Below are 9,149 nucleotides of genomic sequence, written 5' to 3'. Positions count from 1 at the left end.
CGCGCAAGCATTATCGGCTTTGAACTGGCTACGATGGTGGTTCCCCAACTTTAGTCCTCCAGATTTTCAGGATTTCTGTTCACAGAATTGAGTGTTGGCCGAGCTGATGGGGCTTCTGGGAACTGAAGCCCAAAACACCTGGAGGATCAGAATTTGGGAACCACTGGCCTGCGATGCTACATGACTTGAATTATTTAGCAGCAACTCCCAGCAGGCCCAAGCCAGGTTTGCCAGTGGTGAGAAATGCTGGAAGCTGCAGTCCAGGAGTATCCCACCACTTTTTCTCCCAGTGGCACAGTCCAGCACAAGCTGGCAGGACTGATAACTTGAAAGTTGGGTTACTGACCTGAAGGTTTCTGGTTCGAATCCAACCTGGGGTGAGCGCGGATGAGCTCCCTCTATTAGCTCCAGCTCCATGCGGGGACATGAGAGAAGCCTCCAACAAGGATGGTAACATCAAAGCATCCAGGCATCATCTGGGCAACATCTTTGCAGACGGCCAATTTTCTCACACCAGAAGCGACTTACAGTTTCTCAAGTCGTTCCTGACACGAAAAGAAATCTCACCACTGTACCAAACTTGCTTGTTCCCTAATTAGAATGATGCTAAAATGGGAAGTTGCGGTCTTTTGGTTCATGATCTTGTGCTTGTCTATTTATCTGCACTGCTGTAGGATTTTCTATTGTGTAAAAAAAAAATAGGGGGGGGGGGATTTAATAGCACTTTTAGGACTACTTTTTTTTTCCGTGTCAGGAGTGACTTGAGAAACTGGTGTGAGAATTGGCCATCTGCAAGGACATTGCCCAGGGGATGTCCGGGTGTTTTGATGTTTTTACCATCCTTATGGGAAGCTTCTCTCATGTCCCCGCATGGAGCTGGAACTGATGGAGCTCATCTGCGCTCTCTCTGGGTTGGATTCAAACCAGCAACCTTCAGGTCAGGAACCCAACCTTCAAGTCTTCAGACCTGCCAGCACAAGGGTTTAACCCACTCAGATTTTGTTGTCGACCGCGTTTTAGGGGATCGGGCCCTTAAGGAGAGACCCGATCCGGTCCTGAGAGAACGGACCTTGGCGAAGCCAATAGGAGAATTACGAGCCGCAATACAACCTGAAGCCGAAATGAAGAAGGTCCGCCAAAGTTGAAGGAAAATCCACCAAGGAGTCTTTATTGAGCAATTCAGCTGAAGAGGACTCTAGTAGCGATCATTCGGTCTACTAGGGTACCATACAATCAAAATAAAGCCATATTTATACAAAATTTCAGTCTGACAGCCCTTTGAATTTCCCGCCCTGCTTCCCCGCCCATCTTATCGTTGATAGGCTAGAAGATTGAACGAGGCGGGCTTTCGTTTCCCGCCTTGCTCCGTTGGCCCAATAGGAAGCCGCCTTTTGTCTCTACTCGGGCCAATCAGGAAAGAGAAGGCGGGAGTTATTGAAACAATGAGGTGACAGGGCAGGAACTATCGGATTAAGTCCTGCTAGACCGATTTCTTAAAGGGTGCTTAATTTATTAATGGCAGCAATCAAGGGTGTCCGGGTTTTTGTCACGTATACAGATTTTAGATATGCCTTGGGGTGTCAGAGGTGGAAGCAAAGATGGGTGGTGATGAGCCATATTGACAGGCTCTGCAGGGCGCCTTCCTGAGGTGTCCTGGATTTTCCTTTGGGTGAGATATGACAATGTTTGCCTTGGGGCGAATCACCTTTAGGTCAACACTCCGAATTCGGCGACTCAAGCCCTATATTGTCCATGCAATTTGAATTTGATTGGGTTTTGCGGTGGCAGATTATCCTTTTGTTTTTGGGAAAGGAAGCCTGGGTCATAGGAAATGGGATAAGTTCTGGGGTTCAGGTTGAGTTCAAAATATTTCCTATTTGATTTCATGACTTGACAATTATATGAAATAAAATGAAAAATAAAATAAAGTTGGAATATAAACCATGCTGGGAAAAATACATATTTTCCGGGGATCCCAAAGAGTACAAATACATAAAGGCAGATAGATAGCTTTCATGGAAATAAGGGAGAATCCATAAAAGTGAGTTACATTGCATAAAGGGGAATCATGAATGATATAAACAATTGAAAATATTTGATAAGAACGAAGTTCATAACATCTGGAGAACCCAGCATGGAAATTCATAAAAGTGGAGTTTTAGCAGCATGATTTTACAATTCATGAAGTTGTTATCTCTTGCCTCAGAGTGCAGGGATAATCCACAGTAAACTCCAGTAAAAAGTCTCAATCACCTTCTACTATAAATATATGGAATATAGAACATAAAGTCTTGATTTTTGAACTATCTTTTACAAAGTCCTGCGGGGGAGGGTGGTCACCTCGATCACATTTTCATGAAAATAAGTCTACCTCCTTAGATATACTGACGAAATACAATGTTATAATAGCTGCAAGCATTTGAGCACAGTTGTATCACTACTGAGTGTCAGTATCGCACAATGGTTCAGGTGTTGGACTAGGAATCTGGTTGAGGATCCCCACTTAACCATGAACACCCAATGGGTAACCTTGGACAAGTCACACTCCCTTGGAGGAAAGCAATGACAAACCCCTTCAGAAGAAGTCTTGCCAGAAAAACTGATAGGGTCACCTTTAAGTTGCCTTATGTTGGAAAGAACTTGAAGATGCATATTTTATAAACAAATACAGCCACTGTGGAGTAAAAATATAAGCGGATACAGAAAGATGCAAACTGTGACCTGGGCTATAAAGTCTCAGATAATTCTGAAAGATAGTACAGATCTTTCGAGTAGTTTGTCTGTAGTTAAGTGTGAAAGCAATACTTATTCTCAGTTTCCTTGAAATCAAAGGAGAATTATTGGAAAACTAATGACAAACTAAAACCCGGAACCTCAATCAGTGGCTGACGCCAGATGAGAGACTTCCTCCTGGGTACAAAGACTGGGCAACTTGGAAGGCACTAAACAGACTGCGCTCTGCCACTCCGAGATGCAGAGCCAACCTTAAGAAATGGGGCCACAAAGTTGAGTCCACAACATGCGAGTGTGGAGAAGAACAAACCACAGACCACCTGCTACAATGCAGTCTGAGCCCTGCCACATGCACAATGGAGGACCTTCTTATAGCAACACCAGAGGCACTCCAAGTGGCCAGCTACGGGTCAAAGGACATTTAATATAATGCCAAGTTTTTTATACTTTGCTTGTGTTTTCAAAATACATTACAACTTGTACCCTCAGTTCACTACTGACACAATAAATAAATAAATAAATAAATAAATTGGGGTTCCAAGAGGCCACTGTTTACAGTATATGCTTTAAACTGGATTATATGAGTCTCCACTCCCAAATAATCTGGGGGAAAAGATAATCTGGGATCAGATCCTGGGATATAGGGCAGTGTGGAAGGGGCCGATGTCTTCCTGAGCAAGACTTCTTTAACAAGAGTTGAGAAGTGGAAATAAAATGTATAAAGTAGGGTTAGGTTGATATACTACAAAAAAGAAGAGTAATTCAACATGTTTCATCAAACATTTTATGCAATACAAAATGATTATTTACTGATTATTTACTTCCTGGCAAATGGTGTAGAATCATAGAATAGTAGAGTTGAAGAGACCTCACAGGCCATCCACTTCAACCCCCTGCTAAGAAGCAGGAAAATCACATTCAAAGCACCCCTGACAGATGGCCATTCAACCTCTGCTTAAAAGCCTCCAAAGAAGGAGCCTCCACCACACTCCGGGGCAGATAGAGAGTTCCACTGCCGAACAGCCCTCACAGTGAGGAAGTTCTTCCTCATGTTCAGGTGGAATCTCCTTTCCTGTAGTTTAAAGCCATTGTTCCGTGTCCTAGTCTCCAAGGCAGCAGAAAACAAGCTTGCTCCCTCCTCCCTATGACTTCCCCTCACATATTTATATATGGCCCTCATCATGTCTCCTCTCAGCCTTCTCTTCTGCAGGCTAAACATGCCCAGCTCTTTAAGCCGCTCCTCATAGGGCTTGTTCTCCAGACCCTTAATCATTTTAGTCGCCCTCCTCTGGACGTTTTCCAGCTTGTCAACATCTCCCTTCAACTGCGGTGCCCAAAACTGGACACAGTATTCCAGGTGTGGTCTGACCAAGGCAGAATAGAGGGGTCTTCCCTGGATCTAGACACTATACTCCTATTTTGCAGGCCAAAATCCCATTGGCTTTTTTTGCCGCCGCATCACATTGTAGGCTCATGTTTAACTTGTTGTCCACAAGGACTCCAAGATATCTTTCACACATACTATTGTCGAGCCAGGCGTCCCCCATTCTGTATCTTTGCATTTCATTTTTTCTGCCTAAGTCGAGTATCTTGCATTTGTCCCTGTTGAACTTCATTTTGTTAGTTTCATCCCATCTCTCTAATCTGTTAAGATCGTTTTGAATTCTGCTCCTGTCTTCTGGAGTATTGGCTAACCCTCCCAATTTGGTGTCATCTGCGAACATGATGATCCTGCCTTCTAACCCTTCATCTAAGTAATTAATAAAGATGTTGAACAGAACCGGGCCCAGGATGGAACCCTGCAGCACTCCACTCGTGACTTCTTTCCAGACTGAAGAAGACGCATTGGCAAGCACCCTTTGGGTTCGTTAGCTTAACCAATTACAGACCCACCTAACCGTAGTTTTGTCTAGCCCACATTTGACTAGCTTGTTTGCCAGAAGATTGTGGGGGACCTTGTCAAAGGCCTTACTGAAACCCAGATACGTTACATACACGGTGTTCTCTGCGTCTACCCAGCTTGTAACTATTGAAAAAAGAGATCAGATTAGTCTGGCATGATTTGTTTTTTATAAATCCATGCTGACGATTAGCAATGACTGCATTTGTTTCTAAGTGTTTGCAAGCCACTTCCTTAAAGATCTTTTCCAGAATCTTGCCTGGTATCGACGTGAGCTAATTGTTTGGGTTGTCCTTTTTTCCCTTCTTGAAGATAGGGCCCACATTCGCCCTCCTCCAATCTGCTGGGACTTCTCCCATTCTTCAAGAACTCTCAAAGATGATTGCCAGTGGTTCCGAAATAACTTCCACTTCAAAACTCTTGGATGTAGTTGATCCGGCCCTGGAGACTTGAAATCGTTTAGAGCGGCCAGGTATTCCTGGACAACTTGTTTCCCTTTTTGGGATTGGATTTCCCACAATCCTTCATCCATTCCATGTTGCTGAGGTTGAGGACGGTTTCTTTTTGTGAGAAGACCAAGGCAAAGAAGGCATTAAGTAGTTCTGCTTTTTCCCCATCCCCTGTTAGCATTACTCCCATCTTCTCCTCGCAGAGGCCCTATCGCCTCCTTGTGCTTTCTTTTCCTACTGATATAAGCAAAGAAGCCCTTTTTATTGTTTTTAACATCTCTGGCAAGCTTGAGCTCATTTTCCGCTTTAGCCTTGCGAACCTTTTCCCTACAGAAGTTGGCTATTCATTTCAATTCTTCTTTGGTGATTTCTCCCCTTTTCTACTTCTTGTGCATGTCTCTTTTGAGTCTTAGCCCAGTTAGAAATTCTTTGGACATCCATTCTGACTTCTTCGCACATGTCTTATTTTTATTCTTTGTTGGCACTGTTTGCACTTGAGCCTTGAGTATTTCACTTTTGACAAACTCCCATCCATCCTTAACTCCCTTGTCTTTTAGTATTGGTGTCCATGGAATGCCGCTCAGTATTTCCTTCATTTTTTGGAAGTCAGTTCTCCTAAAATCCAGAATGCAGGTTTGACTTGTCTTCGTTTCAGCCTTCCTTTATATCGCAAACTGCAGGAGCACATGGTCGCTTGCCCCTAAGGATCTGACCACTTTGACTGCATTGATCAGGTCCTCAACATTTGTTAGGATGACATCGAGAGTAGCTGATCCCTTTGTTGCCTCTTCTACCTTCTGGACCATAAAATTGTCTGCAAGGCAAGCGAATAATTTGTTGGACATTGTACTCTGCAGATATCAGGATAGTTGAAATCTCCCATGACTACTATATCTCTTCTTTGTACCAGTTTGGTCAACTGCTGACAGAAGGCTTTGTTGAGTTCTGGCTCTGAGGTCTGTAGTAGACACCCATGACGAGATCTTTTTGAGTCCCGGTTCTGTTTATTCTTATCCAGATGCTTTCAAGCTGGTTTCCCGGATTGCAGTCTTGCATCTCTTCTGCAAAGTACATGTTTTTCTTAATGACTACTATTTATTCCTGAGTAAAAAATAACTATTGGAGAAACCGCAGGAAATATATCTCAGGCCCCTTCTATATTGCCATGTAATCTAGATTCTCAAAGCAGATAATCCACATTATCTGCTTTGAACTGGATTATATAAATTTATACTGCCATATAAGCCGATTCAAAGCAGATCATCTGGATTTTATATGGCAGTGGAGAAGGGGCCCCATGGCTCTTCTACACAGGCCCTAAAATACGGAAGTAACCAGGTTAAAAGGGGGATGGCCAAATAATGTTAGTGGTTAAATCTGTACTGATTCGCAGTAATGGACAAAAACGTGTTTAAAAGATGTGCATAAATCCCAATTCTGACTGGAAACTGTGCACCTTTGCATCACTGTATATCCCTGCAGTCATGCAAAACATGTGCTTCCCTTGCCTTAGTGAAGATTGTTTCAGCGTATGTGCGCTTTTTAAATGCCTGAAACACCTGATCAGGCTGTCAAAATGGACACACAGGTGGTACAAGGGAAGCATAAGTGGAAAGAAATTAGAACTCTTGAAAACTTTTTATTTTGAACTTCATAATATTAAACAGAACTTGAATTAGCAATTAGGGAAGAAAGAGATCTGCAAAAGTCTTTTTTTTTAAAAAAATCACTCAATTATGCACTGGACCTCATATGTGCATATGTGAATCTGCTTGTGTTTATATTTAGATATTCACATATGTGCAGATATGGTCCAGCACATAACGGAGTTTTCTGCCGGATGTCTCTTGTCCGCCCTCCACCTTGTTCTAATACAAAGTCTAAGGTCTGTGTGGGACTAAGGTCTGTGTGGGGAAGACTGTGAGGACAGCAGTCAGGACTCAGGATTTTTTACCCCCCATTTTAAACCCGGATGTTGGCACTGTCTGGAAGTGCCCTCAGTCTCCCCTGAAAAGATGTTTCATTTGAATATGAAGAGCTTTACTTCCAAGGATATATGTATCTTTGGATAAATTGACTTGATAAATGTGGGTTTGAATATTGCTATATAAGAGAACTTCTACCATTCCATTTTTTTTACAGACAACAGAGCTGTTCACCTGCTATGCTCTATAGAGATGGTGCATGGGAATGTCAGATCTGCAATGGAACGCAGTCTGGTCACATTGCTTCCTTTTCTCAAGGGTTTTGGAGTCATTTTACGTTGTAGGGATAATGATCCTTGGCATTGTTCTTAGGGAAAAGATGCATTTTGCCATTTTAGAAGTTTTAGAGCTTTGGTAAGTTGGCAGACTTGTAAGGAAACAGTCTGGCCTAACAAGTGTTCTTCACGGAGGAAGAATCGAGAAATTGTGATGTATGCATGAGGATGAATGCATGTACATGTATGTGAATCCTGAGTAAAAATGTAACCCCCTTCGTCTGTTAGCCAATGTAACGGTAGGTTGTTTGTGGAATCCACTGTAGTTACATAGAATCTGTATGTCTGTATGTCTCATGTCATTTTTTGTATAAAAGTTCAGATATATCTTCTTACAGTAGAAATTGCAATAAAAAGAGCCTTTGTTTTAAAAAATTCATGACATGTTTGGTGTGCTCTCTTTCTCATTTACATGTTTTTAACTAGAATTTCTTATGTAACCATTTTAAAAACCATTTAACTATCAGATTTTCAGCAGCACCTCATTTCAATCCGTGGTATATGCCTCACAGCTTTGCATGCTTGAAGACAAGCAGGATACAAATATACAGGGCCAAGTAACTCTCACTGATGGGAAATCATATATCACAGATACTGAGATACTATAATGTTCGCACATTCAGAGTCCTCTTTCCACCCACACACCACTTAACATAACGACAGGCATTTTTCCAAGTTATTTATTATTCCCATGCTGTGCCATACTGAAGATGTCCTCCCACCACCTACACTCTCCAAGCAACTGCTGCAGTAGAGGGACTTCTTAGAGAGGAAACTGAACTTTGCTCCCCTCTTTCATCTTCCAGTTTAGCAATTTGTTTTAACAAGTCTTCCTTCTGCTCTTCTAGTGTAAAGATGTATAACTCACAGTTTCAAACTCTAGAAACTAGAGGAAAAGTAACGGGGAGTAAATTGAAACCACTTCTGCAGATGTTGTTAACTGCAACTCCCAACATACATTACAACTCGCTGAGCTTGCAAAGGCAGCATTTGAGAGTCCACACATTTAGCTGCCAATTTCTCTGCCACCCAAGTGCCGGAATCTAGGACACATTTACATGAGGCCTACTGTTGATAACCACCAAGCAGGATGTTTAAATATCCAACCTAACCTACAAACCAAAGAAAAACACTAAACCATGGCAGCATATCCTTTTGTGTATTCAACAATTTAAAAGATTCATACACTTTCTAATTAAATTTTGGAGGGGAGGGTTGATAACAATGTAATAATAATAATAATAATAATACTTTATTTATACCCCGCCACCATCTCCCCAAAGGGACTCGGGGCGGCTTACATGGGGCCCTGCCCAGGACAATACAATATAAAACAACATAAAAACAACATATCAAAATACAATTAACCAACACAACTTACAAAATAAACGGTATAACACAAACTCAAGAAGCAATCTAACGGGCGAGCCGCATGAACACTAAATTAAAAAATTAAAAACTCGGGTGAGACAGGGATCAAATAGAAAACCTCAGGGGACAGGGACATCAGATAGAAAAACAGTCTAGAGGATCAATGTTGAGGGGATTAACGAAAGAGCAGTTACTCTCCGAAGGCACATCGGAATAGCCATGTTTTTAGCTCTTTCCTAAAGGTTAAAAGAGTGGGGGCTTGCCTAATTTCACTGGGCAGTGAGTTCCACAAACGGGGGGCCACAGCAGAGAAGGCCCTCTCCCTTGTTCCCACAAGGCGGGCCTGAGATATGTACCAGGTATTAAGGAAAAACCTTTTATGTCTGGCCTTTATTTCAACAAATACAGTTGTACATTTTTTCCTCTTTGCCTCTGT

The sequence above is a fragment of the Anolis carolinensis genome, unplaced genomic scaffold (assembly GCF_035594765.1).
Source record: "Anolis carolinensis isolate JA03-04 unplaced genomic scaffold, rAnoCar3.1.pri scaffold_20, whole genome shotgun sequence".
NCBI lineage: Eukaryota > Metazoa > Chordata > Lepidosauria > Squamata > Dactyloidae > Anolis > Anolis carolinensis.
The sequence above is the reverse complement of the archived record's forward strand: the minus strand, read 5'-3'. Positions refer to the sequence as shown.